At 44.3% G+C, this 15,065-nt stretch overlaps 1 protein-coding gene across 1 annotated transcript in view; it reads right to left on the reverse strand.

The window, feature by feature from the left end:
- SLC25A34 (solute carrier family 25 member 34) overlaps window positions 1-15,065 on the reverse strand; it is a 183,808-nt gene that overhangs the window by 17,220 nt on the left and 151,523 nt on the right. The gene's annotated exons all lie outside the window — the stretch shown is intronic.

Here is a 15,065-nt window from a genome sequence, read left to right on the forward strand (position 1 = left end):
CCAAATCAGAAACATAGTAGGGCATAATTTATAAACTGACATTCCAAGCGCCCCTTTTTTTTGTCCCTTCTCCTTACCTCTTCCATCCCCCCGCACTATGACTACCAAGCCCTGCCAACCATTGGGGCCATACAGGAAAATAGCACTGAGTCCAAGCCTTTAGGAGACCACTGGCACCTTGGGTTCTGCAATCGGCAGAGGAGGCTCCAAGGAAATCGTGCCTAGAGCTGAGGTCCGGGGCCACGCCCAGACCTTGCATAGGGTTCACTGTTACAGTCCGAGGGTTGCAGAACCTCCACCCAACAACACCGTGTTCCAGTTAAGCAAGAACGAATCCATTGCGTCATGAACAATCGCTGAGAGTTTTTCGTGAGTAAAAATACCCCACAGCTTTGTGAGCCATTCTCTCTTGGTAGGGGCCGCCGATTGTTTCCATTTTAGGGCCACAGCTATCAATGTTGGATTTTTTAAAGCACTGTACGCTGCTAACAGCAGCTTCAGGGCGCTTTGCAAAGGATTGTGAGTGGTGAAGATAAGGCAGGGAAATTATGGAAGCACGTGGAGAGGCCATGCCATCTGAACCCAATGTGTTCCTTGTCTAAGCTTCTCAATTCTTTTATTTTTGCTCTTTTGTTATCTGGCATTAGTGAAAAAAAAATGTCGAAAGGAATAGATTTGTTTGAAACTGTCTTGCATCAAACTGAATTAGTCTTCTCTTCCATTACCTTTGCCTGTGTTGTGCAATGGACTGCTTTGATTATGTAATGAAATGCTGGACCAGTGCCCTCTGATGAAACACCTGCAGACTGCCTCGGTGCTTTGAGGCCATGCCAAAGAAAGTGAAGCTCTTTGCGAATGCTGCGTAACCTAAGATGGTGAAGCGCGGATTTACCTGGGGTGAAGATCTCCCAGTTCTTTAGTGATGCCTCCTGGTTTCGTAAGTGCTGAGGGCGAGTATGCTCCTCCTATTTGCATAGACTTGCATAGTAGCTCAGCATTTAAAGGGTTAATGTTAAAGCCTTGACAGTGGAAGTCATTGCAATCACAGACCACCCTCGGAAGTGGGTGAGGTGGCCCACTGGGTGTGTCGGGCAAGGAAAGGAGCTCATAATGTGCCGTGACACGTGCTAGCGGCACAGAGACAGCGTCATTAAAATGAGGTTGCGCATTAAATGGAGGTGTAACAGCGAGACATAATGCTTTTACGCCCAAATTTGACGAGCCAACTCATTTTGGAGCACTGATGAGACGGAGGACGGGCACGGAGCAGCATCTCAAGAGTGCGCCTCGCACGCCTGCACGCAATCTTCATGCAGGTGCAAAACGAATGGATTTCTATGGAATCCGCCTCCATTTTGCACCTGCTCAAGATAACAGATTCAGTAGATGCTGCCTGCAAAGCGTATTTTCAGGCAGCGGTTAATTTTCCACAAGATGGTAAGCCTTGCGTTTACTCTTTCCTAGTCCTCTTAGCCTCGTGGACCTGTACAATTGCATGTAGGAGACCCCACATGCGATGAGGGCTAATCGTGGTATTGTTGCCAGTCCCCTGCGTGCAATTCACGATTTTTATAAAATGTACTCGAGTGATCAGAGCCTTCTCAGAAGAGCTGGCTAACGATAATTATGAATAATAGAAAAAGACAATTGAAAAACATATTTAAAAGAAGGAATATTTGCAAACTGTGTAATGAAGTTTTGGCTGTGAATGATGAGATCTTAATATAACTTAAGTTTGTATTTTGTTTAATATATTTTTGGAATGTCGTTTTTCATCTCCCTCGTATATTAGGCTATTTTATTGGGATTAATACTGTACACCAATGCTGGGTGGATCTGCTAGAAGCAGGGAGTGGGTTAGGTTAGTGGGGAAAATGCAGGACAGCTTTGTTGTTGTCATACCTGACAACATCATCCATTTGGGAGACGGTAGTCCAGTCCCGGTTTTAACTTTGCATTCTGGGACTTGTAGTTCTGTTGTAGCTGGTACGCATGATGTGTTGTTAGGCTCCTAACACCTTGCCGCTTCTACACTGGCGACAAGAGTGCAACAGCAAGATCTCTCTCTCTCTCTCTCTCTCTCTCTCTCCTCTCCCCTCTCTCTCTCCTCTCTCCCCTCTCTCTCCCCTCTCTCTCCCCTCTCTCTCCCCTCTCTCTCCCCTCTCTTCCCTCTCTCCCCTCTCTCTCTCCTCTCTGAGGAGACAGCTTAGACTGTGTTACCAGATGTTACATTTAATCATTCTTTTTATTTGTTCATTGAAATGTCCTTGTATCACAGACGCTTGGTTGCCTGGACACCTTTTTGACAATTTAATTTATTTTGAATTACTTTAGTCATTTTAGTTTTCCATATGTTCCTAGTAGGTTCCCATCTTCAGAACCCCAGAGGTTGCCTGGCCGCCATTTTGATGTTTTCAATTTGTCTTCCTTTTATTTCTCCTTTCTTTCTAGTGGGTCCACATAGTCAGAACCTCAGAGGTTGCCTGGCCTCCCTCCATTGCACACCTCTAGCAGAGTCTTCGTACTTCATTGTACTGCTTTGCACCTGAAACTGGTTTTCTCACCCAACAACTGCCTCAACCTAATAGCTATCTATAGACCACCGGCTCTGGTCTCAGACTTTTCATCGGAACTCTGTTCATACTTAAACACTCTAAGATCCGTCAATGTGTCCACGGTTATTATGGGAGACCTTAACCTCTGGCGAGGGCATAAGAAGGACAAAGGAGCCATGACTCTGGAAAAAGCATTGAACAATCTTGACTTTAAAGTTCTTAACAAGGACCCCACTAACCCTCAGGGAAACCAGTTAGACTGGATGTGTGGATATAATATATCCCTGCAAGACTGCAGAACCACACCCTGTATCTGGAGTGACCATTATCTGATATCGGCCAACTTAAAACTGCCTTACTACGTACATAAGCATAATCCCCACATCAAAGTAGCTAATAGAAATTTTAAAAATCTAAATAAGCTACTGCTTAAGTCATGTACTGATAAAATACTGGGTTCTTTTCAGGATCATGACTCGTGTGTTAATCTTCTAGATAAATACAACAAGCATCTCCTTGAGTTAGTGGAGTCAGAGGCACCGTTCACAACCAAGCTAGCTAGGAAAAACAATAATAGCCAAAAATGGTTCACCTCAGGGCTCCATTTATTGAAGAAGGAAAAACGGACCTTGGAGAGAAAATGGATCATAGATAAATCTGTGGATAGTAAAAATAATTGAAAAAGAAAGGACAAGGAATATAGAGACAAAATTAAGGCTGCTAAGGCCGATTTTTTCAATTCTGAAATTGAGCATGCAGACAATAAGACTAGCAAACTCTTCGATAGTCTGAAGAGTATTGAAAAACCTGCAACACTCACCCCTACATTCATGCCCACAGAGGAGGATTCTAACATGGTCTTAAATGCCTTCCAAGCCAAAATGGAAAAAGCATGACAAAATATTATCAAGGCCAGAACCTCCGTTAAACAGGACATTCGCCCCACTGAAGTGGAGGCAACTGTCAGAACAGCTTTTTAAATTTGACCCCATTTCAAATAATACCACCTCCACAGAGGAAATCAGGGCTTCAACAGCCCATGTGCACACCAGGGCTCTCAAAGCCCTACCAAGGAACAGTGTTTCCAGAGCCAAATAACAGCAAATATACCCATGGCAGCCTCCCGCGAAGGTACGGTATCTTGGGTGACATGGTATGGGACTATGGAGACATAGAAGGGGGAAGTTTCAGTTTAGAGCAGACTGCAGCTGCCAAGGGGTTCAAGGTGGTATCAAGCAGGCAATGGTCCTCGTTATAAGTTTGCTGGTCCGGTAGTGACGGCGCTGTTAAGCTACCGATGCCGTTACTACGGGACCGGCAAACTACGAGTTCTGCTTGCGGGTGCCTTTTCACCCACCAGGTCTGACCTGGCGGGCGTACCGGCACCCGCGAGCTGAGCATGTCGGATGCACCGGCACCATTCACGAATGGTGCCGGTGCATCCGGCTTCCCAAGGGGAAGAATATTTTCCAGCGCCCGCGAACGGGAAAACCAGCACGGCTACCGACAGTATCATAATGAGGCCCAATGGGTTGTTGTGAAGTGGGAGGCTGGGGAAGAAAGGATGTTGCCCATGGGAGGTGTGCATAGGAACTTGTTCAAAGTTCATTCATTGATGGGTTTGCCCAAAGAGTAGCTATTACCCTGATTAATGCATTATCAAACACTGAAGGGGGAAACTGGATTTACGTATTTATTTATTTTCCATTTATAAAGCATGCTAAACCCGGAAGCATCAAGGCGCTGTTACAGTACCAGTTACACGCGAGAGAGGCTAAAAAGCCAAAAGTCAAAAACAGAGGAGGAACGACATCCCCATGCGCAGTTATGCGAACAGCCTTGTTTTCAGAGATTTCCTGAACGCCCAGTATGATTGTTCTGCTCTCAAGGTGGGCGGGAGTGAGCTCCATTGTTTTGCTGCAAAGTGTGGAAGCTTGCACCACCAGCTTTGGTCCGTTTGAATTTCGGCTGCGCAAGTCAGTTTGTATATGCCCATCTAAGGGGCCTGTCAGAGTGGCAAGGGGTTGGGGCAAGGCATTGATATAGAGAAAAGGGATGGGTTTTGCCTGCTTAATACATTACATCATTGTTATATAAAAGCCTGCAGGGGCATCCAAACTCCCCTCTGGTGTGCTGTGCCTTAAGAGCTCTTGTATTAATAACCTTTTAATTTCCTGGTTGCTCAGGGCCTCACCGGAGCAGCTGGTCTGGGATGGTAGGGTGGTGTCAGCGGGGTCCATCTCTAGGTAATAATTCTATTATTGGGCACCCCCGGGTCAGAAAAAATATAACAGGGGCTACACATGGCTGCTGATTGGACCACCTCGGTCGTATATCACAGCAGTCTAGTTCTTTTCGAGGGCCCGAGGAGACAGATTCACGGATTAACAGTTTAAAACAAAAATATTTGTATTTGTTCAGATGACGTGTAATAGTCTAGTATCATTGTGCTAGGAGACCTTAATGTGCTTATATTGCTTTTTGGCAATTGTGAAGTGCTAGCCCCTGCCCCCAACCTTTTTCAGATGCCATCCTCCGAGCTGGCCATACACTGGGCTTTCTGGTTAGTTCTGCAGCTTTAACCACCCCTCTTTCGCCCGTGCCTCTCCCTCAGTGCTAACACATGTCCATTATCTTCTCAGTAGTTCTCCCCACTTACAAGCCCCCCCAAATATTGAGAATACGGTCTCTCACCCATGAGAAAAAAAGCTATCTCAAGATCAACCAACCACCAACCAAACTTTCCTCTTGAATCCCTATTGTTTCTGGACTGAACACTGACGTGGCAACAGCTTATTGTAATAAGGTGATCACGATGGCGCCAGACGCTCAAATCATTGTTAAAACCATCATATTCTCTGAACAAATCCTACCCTAAAGGATTATAGTGGCGCTTCCCACAAAAAAAAATGCTTATTTTCCAGATCGACATAATCCTTATTGCCGCCAGCTTCCATAGTACTAAAAATCCATTTGAACTGTGAAATAAGCCCTCTCCACCCATACCGATAGTGCCAAAACCAAGCAAAGGGACTCCTTGATGCTTAATAAATAATTATATGCCTTATCCCCTCTTGCGTTCCCCACTCCAGTCACACATGAATATTTTACTGTCTCCTTTATGTTTCATTTCATTTATGAGAGTTTTATGCACTTTCGCCAAAGCTCTGTGCACAACTAAGAAACAGTACAAAAAGAAATGGGTTACATTGGGCCTCATTAGGAGTGTGCCGGTCCTGGAACAACGTTGTTACCGGACCAGCACACTCAGAGTCTGTGGGTGGCTGCCGTTCCACCCGCCAGGCACGGCCCACACTCTGCTTGGAGCCTCACACAAGGCATGGCCTGCGCGGAGGCCATGGAGGTCCCATAAAAGTCACACGCATTCGGTTCCATGAATCACCGAACAGGGATTTGCGCGCAGATTGGCACGCAAATCCCAGATTTTCCACGCAAATATTTCCATGAATCAGGGCCCAAGTGACAGCAAGTAATGCAGATTCTGTTGAGTTCAGAGGACAAAAGCCAGATTGAAAGGGAATTGTGATCAAGATAGGTCGATGTTGTGACGGAACAATACATTTCGGGAGATATGCTAGGAGAGAAATATTCCTAAAGTTAGCGGGAACACAGGAGTCACGTGTGGGTTTTTTGAGAATCAGAAGAATAACTGCATGTTCAAAGGAAGAAGGAAAAGTAGAGGAGGAGAGAGAGAGATCGAATATCGATGTGAGATAAGGGATCAGGAAAGGAAAGACTTTAGGAATCAATAAGGAAGGAATCAATCCAGCGTAGAAGCAGAAGTGTTGGCCCTAGCAATGAAGTTAGATGTGTCAGCGTCAGATAGAGAAGTAAAAGAGTAAAAAGTAGAGGAAGACGGAAGTAGGATGGGAGGTGGGTAAGACAAAGTGCTGTGATGATTAAGACTGGAGAGATGCCCGTAGAAGAAGAATCTTATTCAAAGTAGAAAGCAAAGTCTGAAGGAGAAAGAGGGCTATAGAAAGAGGGGTCAGGGGTGAGTTAAGAAAGAAGTTGTTTGAGGGACTTGAAGAGGCACTCAGGATGAGATGTGTGCAATTGTTTGTATGGTACAACGTGGAAATATAGGAAGAGTGAAGTAGAGAAAGTGCTTGGAGATCGGAAGAAAGTTTAGATTTTTTTGCACTAACGTTCAGCACGACAGACAAGGTTCAGGCCATAAGTGCTAACATAGCTGGTCTGATGGAGTCTTACTCAGCCCCTGCCTCATTTGCTCTTTTCTGTCTATTTTTCATGTTTCTTCCTTAGAAGGTTTCACTTCTATCACTTTGGATACTCGGGCTAAGCCGGACTGCCTTGATGTCTGTCCATTTAGAATCTTGAGATAGTGTCCAGCCCAATCCTGCCAACCAACGCGGAACTGATGAATTTTTCCGTTAGCCGCTTTGACCTTGTTCCAACGACTTTCATGTCAGTTATAGTTACAACTGCTCCAAAACACATCCATTAATCCCATTGTCCCTGATAATTTCCCCCATTTCTATTCTTCCACCCCTGCACAACCGTAGAATCTACTGTCACACTTCAGTTCTCTGATGTCACTGAAGCCATTGGCCTTCTTTATCTACTGCACGCATGCTATTGGCTGGGTGTGCAACAGAGTAAGCACTTTTGCCTGTCAGTAACATTATACAGAGGGCTGCCGAGGTTGGCAGTGTCTCGGCACTGGTCATGTTCATTTATCGTCTGCCTTTGGCACCATCTACCACACTGTCGATATCAACTGCCAAGGAACTTGCTGGAATTCCTGTTCTCTTTCACCTTTTTCTTCTTTTTTCTTCTTTTTCTCCTCTGATCTGGCACTCCAGGGCTCTCTGACTAAGCCTCTTCCCACACTGCCAGCCTCCTTCTCCGTCATCCGACCAATAAAGCGAGTGTCACTAGCCACCCTTTTTATCCCCCTTCTACTCTTGCAATTGATTCTCACTCGAACTCAGTCCTTGCTAACCGTAACCTCTCCATCTCCGACACCCTCGACATCCTTGCCTCTGCCATGAGGATCCGCTTGAAGCCTCCCTCCAAGTGCAACAGTTTGTATGATTCTGACCTAGCCTTGCTGAAAAGAAAGTGCAGAGTTGCAGGACAGAAGTGTCTGGCTTCACACACATCCTCTGACAAACTGGCCTGTCATCTGCTACAAGGGCATTACAGACTTTTCATCCGGTCTAAGAAGCGGGCCCATATCCAAGCCTGCATCTTTGGGGCTATCAATTACATGGCTGAACTTTTCAAAATCTGCAAGGAACTTGACAATCCTACTGCAGTCTCTACTTCTCCTTTTCCTTCCCAAGCCCTCTGCACAGCTTTGGTCTCCCACTTCTCAACAAAAACACAGGACATCCTGTCCCCACTCTCCTCCCTAATCCACCTGTACATACGCCTCCTTTGGCCCCTCTTACTGCATCCCTCCTACACTTCTCCATTCCTCCCATAGCACTGGAAGAGGTCACCAAGACGGTTCGCTCTATGAAAGTCTCATCCAAACAAGTACTTCCTACTCCTCAAGAACTATCAAGGACAACATTGCTGCACTCGCTTCCTCTCTGGCTGAGTTCTGCAATCATTTTTTTGCCACTGTGCCTTCCCATCACCTCTTAAGAACTCCCTTCAGCACCCCCTTCTAAAAAAAAGCCATCTGCAGACCCTTCCTGCCAGCAAACTACTGCCCTATCTCCACTAAACCCTCTTTGGCCAAACCTTTGGAGAAGATGGTCATCTCTCAAATAATCCTTCACACTGAATTGGTTGCCGGTCTTCATGACCACCAATCTGGCTTCAGAGCAGCCAAAGGCACGGAAACTGATCTCCTGAACACCCATGAAGATTTGCTCTCAAACCTTGATTCCAACTCTGTTCTGTTCTCATCCTCGAAGATCTATCCTCTGCCTTCAAAACAGTCAATCATGCCACCCTCCTTATCCGACTCCGTGATACGCTGGGCATCGCAGACTTGCGCTGGCTTGTCTGGGTTTTTATTTGTTTTCTTATTTTTTGTTAATTTCACTAATTAATTGAACACCACCTTTTTCTTTATCTCCGATTTAAATTCTCACCCGAATATCATATTTATATGCTTCATCTGATTATTTTCAGTGCTGTTAACAGTGGTGGCCATTTTTTGCAGCTAAACATACACTGCAAATAATTAGAGTAAGCATACACATATGATATTCATGTGAGAATTTAAATCAGAGGTAAATAACAATTTGGTGTTCAATTAATTAGTGAAATTAATATGTATTGAGTTTATTGCAAAACAAATCAATGAAAAGAAAGACACACTCACTCTCTTCCAATAAAAATAAGAAAACAAAAAAAATGCAAGACCAGTTAAGCATAGACAGTGCGATGATGAGCACTTTCTACAAATGCCCTGTAGATGGCTGTGGAACACCACAAAATGTAATACTGAGAAACAAAATAATGTATTATCTCAGTAACGGGATGGCCGATCGAGCTAGAAATAGTTGCATTAATGCAGAAATGAAATAAAGAATATTCCATGCAAAATTCATGACGCCAGACCTCACAGTTCATGTTACTTCCCCAAGATCAACACCACATACAAAGCCACAAACAAACATGACTTTGTTTTATATATATAGATTGCACTCTTCCTTTGACCTACCAGATTAAGCAGGTAGCATCTTCGTCCTTTTTCCACCTCCAGGTTCTGAATCAAATTATTTTTCTGTTCCCCCACTGTGTATTTCTGCTGTTACTAAGCGGTCTAATCTCGTCTGGGGCTTATGGCAAGGCACTTTATTTAGGACTCCAAGATTATTCTTTGGCAGTTACAGTTGATGGAGAATGCTGTGGCTCAATTGGTTACTTTGTTATGAAAATGATACCTTCATACTACCCCTGTCCTACAGCCTCTTCATTGGGGGCCAACTAAGTTTCAGATGCTTTACATATCATTATGTATCACTCATTATTTCTATGTCCACACCTCTCAGTTTCTTCCCTTTCATGTTCAAAACCTTGCTTTTTAGGCCTCGTCTCGTATCCAGGCTGGTTTTCTTTTACTTTAACTCATCTACTGCCCCTCCCTTGCAGACTTGGGAGCTAGGAACAAAACATCACCTCCTGAAAGCCAATAACCACACCTTCTTTAGGTTGTGCACCTTTCCTTCACTTTTGGGTGGTTGCGGGAAGCCATCGAGGCTTTGCAATTTTAGTGGTAAAGCAGAAGCAGGGGCTTTTTTGTCTCTCAGTCTTGCTAAAGTGGTATTTAAAAAGAGCTGTCCCACCCTAGCTCCTGCAGTAGTCTTCTACCTCAGTCATTGCCCTTAATCAAAAGTCCATGCCCGGCAGGTTCAGAAAAGGGTCACTAGTAGTACCACCACCATGGGGGTCATTTTGCAATGAGCGCAGCGCATAATGGAAGCATAAAAACAAGGCATAACACTTTTATGTATTCATTTTGCGCTCCAGCGCATTTTTAGGCCCTTCTAAGACGTAGGAGCAGCACACAGTGGAGTGTGCATCACTGCTTTCTATCTTGAAAGAGCCCACGTTTTAGACCTACATAAGATTTTCATGCAACACACATGTATATGAGGTCAACCCTAAAATGTACCAAACTGGTAGGATTAATGGTAATCCAACAAACACCACATGAAATGGGAATCCTATCATTATTACACAGAATGTATATGGTAAACAACTGAAGTCAATTACTTAAAATTATTTTTCATTTATTATAAAAAATTGAATTTTTATAAAATTATCTTGCAGGTCCAAAACAAATGGATTTCTAAGGAATCAGCTTCAGATAAGCACCTGTTAATGAGCAGGGGGTTTTCATACAAATCATTAGTAAAATCTGACTGCAATACATAATTTGCGGGCAGCATTTACTTTTTTACAAAGCAAGGAGTAAAGCTGGAGAGTAAAGGTGATTTTGCTTGGTTTTACTTTTCAGTTTTGCACTTAACTTTGTAAATGTTTAAATTGAATGCATGGGAACCTCTAATGTCTTTTTCCAAGAGAACATTTAATGTCAGTGCCCTGAAAGACAACCCTAACCTCGGGTGGCTCCCGGGCTGGAACTGGGCATGGGTGGCAGCACAGGAGCCTTAGACTATGCTCGGCTGACCCCTATTTATTCACGGCAGCACTTTAAATTATATGAAAGGTGTAGGGTCTCTGGAGAGTCAATAAGGGGTGTGGACTATGCCGGAAAGTTGCACAGTTTAAAAATAACTGTTCAGTTTCAGCTACACTTCATGATAACAGGATACTCAACCAGGATCCCTCGAAAGACAACAGCGCAGTCGGGACTGCATTACCAGTCGTAGGTTAACTCCTAGACGCAAAACTGGGAGATCATATGAAAGCTCCAACCCCAAAGGGCTCGACCAAGGGCAATAACCCCCCATCCTACAACTTAAATCTTGCCTTGGTAAAGACCCCTCGAGGTCGAAAGACGACCACCAAAAGACTACGGGGGTCATTACGACCCTGGCGGCCGCGATATGAATGGTGCCGGTACAGGACCGGCACCGTTCATACCGGGCCGCCACATTACGAGTACTGCAGCGGGGCCCGCTCTTCACGCCTGGTCAGACCAGAGGTGAAGAGCAGGACCCGCTAGCAGACAAGGATGCTTACAATGGGCCTGTTTTTAACGGGCCCGTTGTTAGCATCCTCCCTATTCCCATTGAGCCCTATGGGGGCTCAAATGGGAATGGGGATGTACCGGGTCCGGGTCCCACAAAAGGGAATTACCAGGCCCTCCAAGGTCGGAATGGCCTATTTGTGGGACTTGGACCCAGTACCTGGTTTCCGGGTAGCCATGCTAAAATCGGCATGGCTACCTCCAAACTCGTAATGAGGCCCTATGTATCTACATTCTAATAAACATGTCACTGTAAAACACTGCAATTAGTGTGAGTACCAATTTATACAAAGGTTTCTCAAAACAAGGAACTGCGAGGTAACTGTTTCTCTATACCTCCCCAGATGTGTGGTTTCACCCCTACCAACCTGTGACCTTGCACATAACAATCAGGACTATAAAACTAATAAATAGAGCTTAGCACAGGAGCGTTCAAAACTAGAACCCGACTTCTCCCTAACTTGTTCCATTTTCAGATTGTGGAATACTTTTGCAAATACATTCAATGCTCACAACTTTCTGACAACAACTCTTGCTTTGCATAGCCCGCAAGGATATTAGGAAATGTGTGCATTGCACAACACAGCAAGGTGAAACACCCTCAAACACTTCCAGGGACATCAACATGGTAGAGGATCTTTTAGGTTTTAAAAAGGCACCAAAAAGCACTTGCGCCTTTTAGAAGTCAATGCTTTATGTACTTGCATTTTTTTTTAGGTAACTACACTGAGCAACATATAAGATAATTTGCCTGATACCACACATTTTGTGTGATGCGGTGAAGCAGGGATTGGAACCCAAGTCTCATGGGCTGGTTTGAAATTCCACATCATCTATATTTCCAGACATGGGGGAAGTGGGAGTGACATGGGCAGAGTAGCTTGGCAGGAGGGTGCTGCATGGTGGTAAAGAGGAGGCTGTCACTTAATGAAAAATAAAAATGTGCTCTGACAAAGCCAATCGTTTTGGCTTTTGCAGTTGTTCCTTGAATTTTGAAAGCACAAGCATGAACGTGGGTTGCCCCCATAACAAGAGATCCCAGCTCAAAGTACATGCAAGCTAAAGTGCCCGTTCTCTCGTGATTACTATTAGGTGGCATCACAAGACTGCTATTACATATGAAAAAGGTGGCGAACAGAGCCTGCAGCTTACACTGACTATTACAAAGGTTCATAAATTGATGTTGATCGGTGTACCATCAAGTATGCATCATCAATATTACAACACACCTGTAAACCCCGGGGTGATAAACAATGTACAATAGAACAGCGTTAACCCTAAACATCTATGGGGCCAAAATGTAGGAGTGTACCACCTTAAAAAATGATAGACATACATGATAATTGAGATCACGTGTAGGAAGGCATGTACTGATTGATAGCTATTGTTTGCAGCAAGATGAGAATATTGTGATTTACTAAGACCCAGCACCAGTTTATCAGTCATGCCCATTATAAGATGGCCTCACTATTCATGTAAACATGCCTAGTTATAACTGACTGTAAACATACTAATTATAACTAAGACAAGGAGGATTATATTATATGACGGTTATATGCCCATTTCCGGGCTGAGATATATTTGAGCAGCATTTATGCCTTACATTTTACCTCTGCGAAAACCGAAGCAGCTGCTCTTTTCAGTCCTTGCCTGCAAGTTTCACACTCAATAGCATACCTTAATTTCAGTACATACCTTAAAACCTCCACCAAGCAAGCCCCCTGGTTGCAAAATATAGACATACCACACACAGATCCATATGCAGTATTGGGGAGGGGAGGGTTGCTACATCATAACATAGCCTCATTTGCATTCATTTCATCACACTTTCCATTTACTTTGTCCAGGCTCGTTAGAACTCTTCATTCAGCTTTTAATTCTTTTGTAGCCTTCTCTTGCACTATTTACATCCTCACATGCAGCACACTCCGATTGAGAGGAAGGACAAGAGAAAGAAAAGTGTCGACTTGAACACGTCTTTCGTCTCTGTAAATAGGGAGTTGTTGTGGTAGTAACTAAGGCGCGACGGGATGAGGGAAAGATACATGGAGGTTCTAGAGACTTTTCGCCTTGGTAATGTAGCATGTGTCAGGTACTTCCCGGAGAACTGACAAGGACAATATTCTAAAGGGATGGATGTTAGACAGTGGACAAAGTGTGCGAAAAGTAGTAGTGGAACTATGTTCCCTACTGGCCTGCCCCCACCCCTCACAAACCCCATCGCCATGCCCCCTCCCGCACGCAATCCAAACCCCCAAACAAACACACCTGCTGCTTAAGGGAACTTTCAGTGCAGTGCACTGAAATGAAAGTTTCAACTTCTTCATAAAAGTTTTTTTTTTAAACAAAACTGTAGAGAGGGTCCCCTAGAATGGCCCTCATGTCCCCTATCCGCATGTCAGCCGAAGGATAAGAAACAAGAGATGCCACTTGCTGTTTGGCCAACCACTGGGTTGTAGAGGAGCAGACATATATATCTGCAGGAGAATCTACCCCCCAACCTCCCCTGTACTGGAGACATGAGACCGTGCCCTGTCTAACACCAGTCTGTTGTACCAATACCGCAGTAAATATTTCAAAGTTATCCATTAAGACAACCATATTGAATGTACCCTCGAGTTGATGACAGCCTGCAGGAGGAGATCCCTAAAGGAAAATGAGAAAGAGCTAAGAAAATGGACTGATGACCTCATAAGAAAGTGTGCACAAAGTCCTGAAATACTGAATGAAGACAATATGTGAATCATAGAGGAGATATGATGAAGCAAAGAATCAAGTGAACCTTAAAAGTGTAAAAGAAGATTACACATAAGAACACAGAGGATAGAACACTGAGGATGCTAAGTCTTAAATTCATTAAAACATTTAAAAGCTTGCAGAATGAACAGAATCGTCATCTCTTGTCACGGGAGTCGAGGTTAAAAATAGGGCTTAAACTTGGAGTTCCAGAGACGGTAGTGGGTGCCCTCCCTCCTGTTGCATTCCTAGGATAAGAATACTCTGCAAGGCCAAGTACAACGAGAATTTCATGGCAGTGGGCATGGGAGATGAGATGTTGGGCTAATTGGGTGACAGGGCAGCTTCATGTCCTATCTACTTGCACCTGGGTCTTGGCTTATGGGCTGTTAATTGAACCAAATGTTCCAGCCGTGGCACAAGTGTGCCAAACCAATTGTATTAGTCCCTTTAAAGAAGGACCTTATAGCTTGAGAAACCAATGAACCACTGTGTAACTGATTTGTCTTAAATAACACGTATGAAGAGGTAGGCATAAATTGTCCACCTGCTATCGGATAGCCAATAACAAACCTAGCTCCTATATGCTTGTATATCTCGAGGTATCCCATGACGTCACTCTGACGCCTAAAGAAGTATATAATTTAATTTTTGTGGATATCGCTGAGAATGAGCGTACGTTTGTTGATGTTCATTGTAACTCCCTGTTTTAGATAAATGCTGATAAAACAGCAACTTGCCTTCTTCTTGAGTTTGTCCGGTTATTTGGACTCAGAATTATTCTGGTGTAATCCCATCCAGCAATAGGTGCAATTTTCCAAGGGCCATTAGCTCAGGTGGTAGCAGTACAGATGGATCTAAACTAGTTTGAGATTCGGACGATCGGGCATCCTCCACCATTAGCTGGAAGATCATGGAGTTTCCTGTGGAGGGCCTCCAATAGAAATAAACTTGCAAGAAAAACCGAGATGGTGTGCAACTCCCTCTTTGAAGAAATCCCTGATCAGTTTCCTCGGATGCTCTGCGGACGGAAGGCAGAGTGGTCAGATTGGAGGAGAAGTCGATCCCGAAGGCCTCGAGTCAATTAAATGGATGTAAGTAGACTAAGGGAA

Source organism: Ambystoma mexicanum, chromosome 8 (assembly GCF_040938575.1).
Source record: "Ambystoma mexicanum isolate Mex_15411 chromosome 8, UKY_AmexF1_1, whole genome shotgun sequence".
NCBI lineage: Eukaryota > Metazoa > Chordata > Amphibia > Caudata > Ambystomatidae > Ambystoma > Ambystoma mexicanum.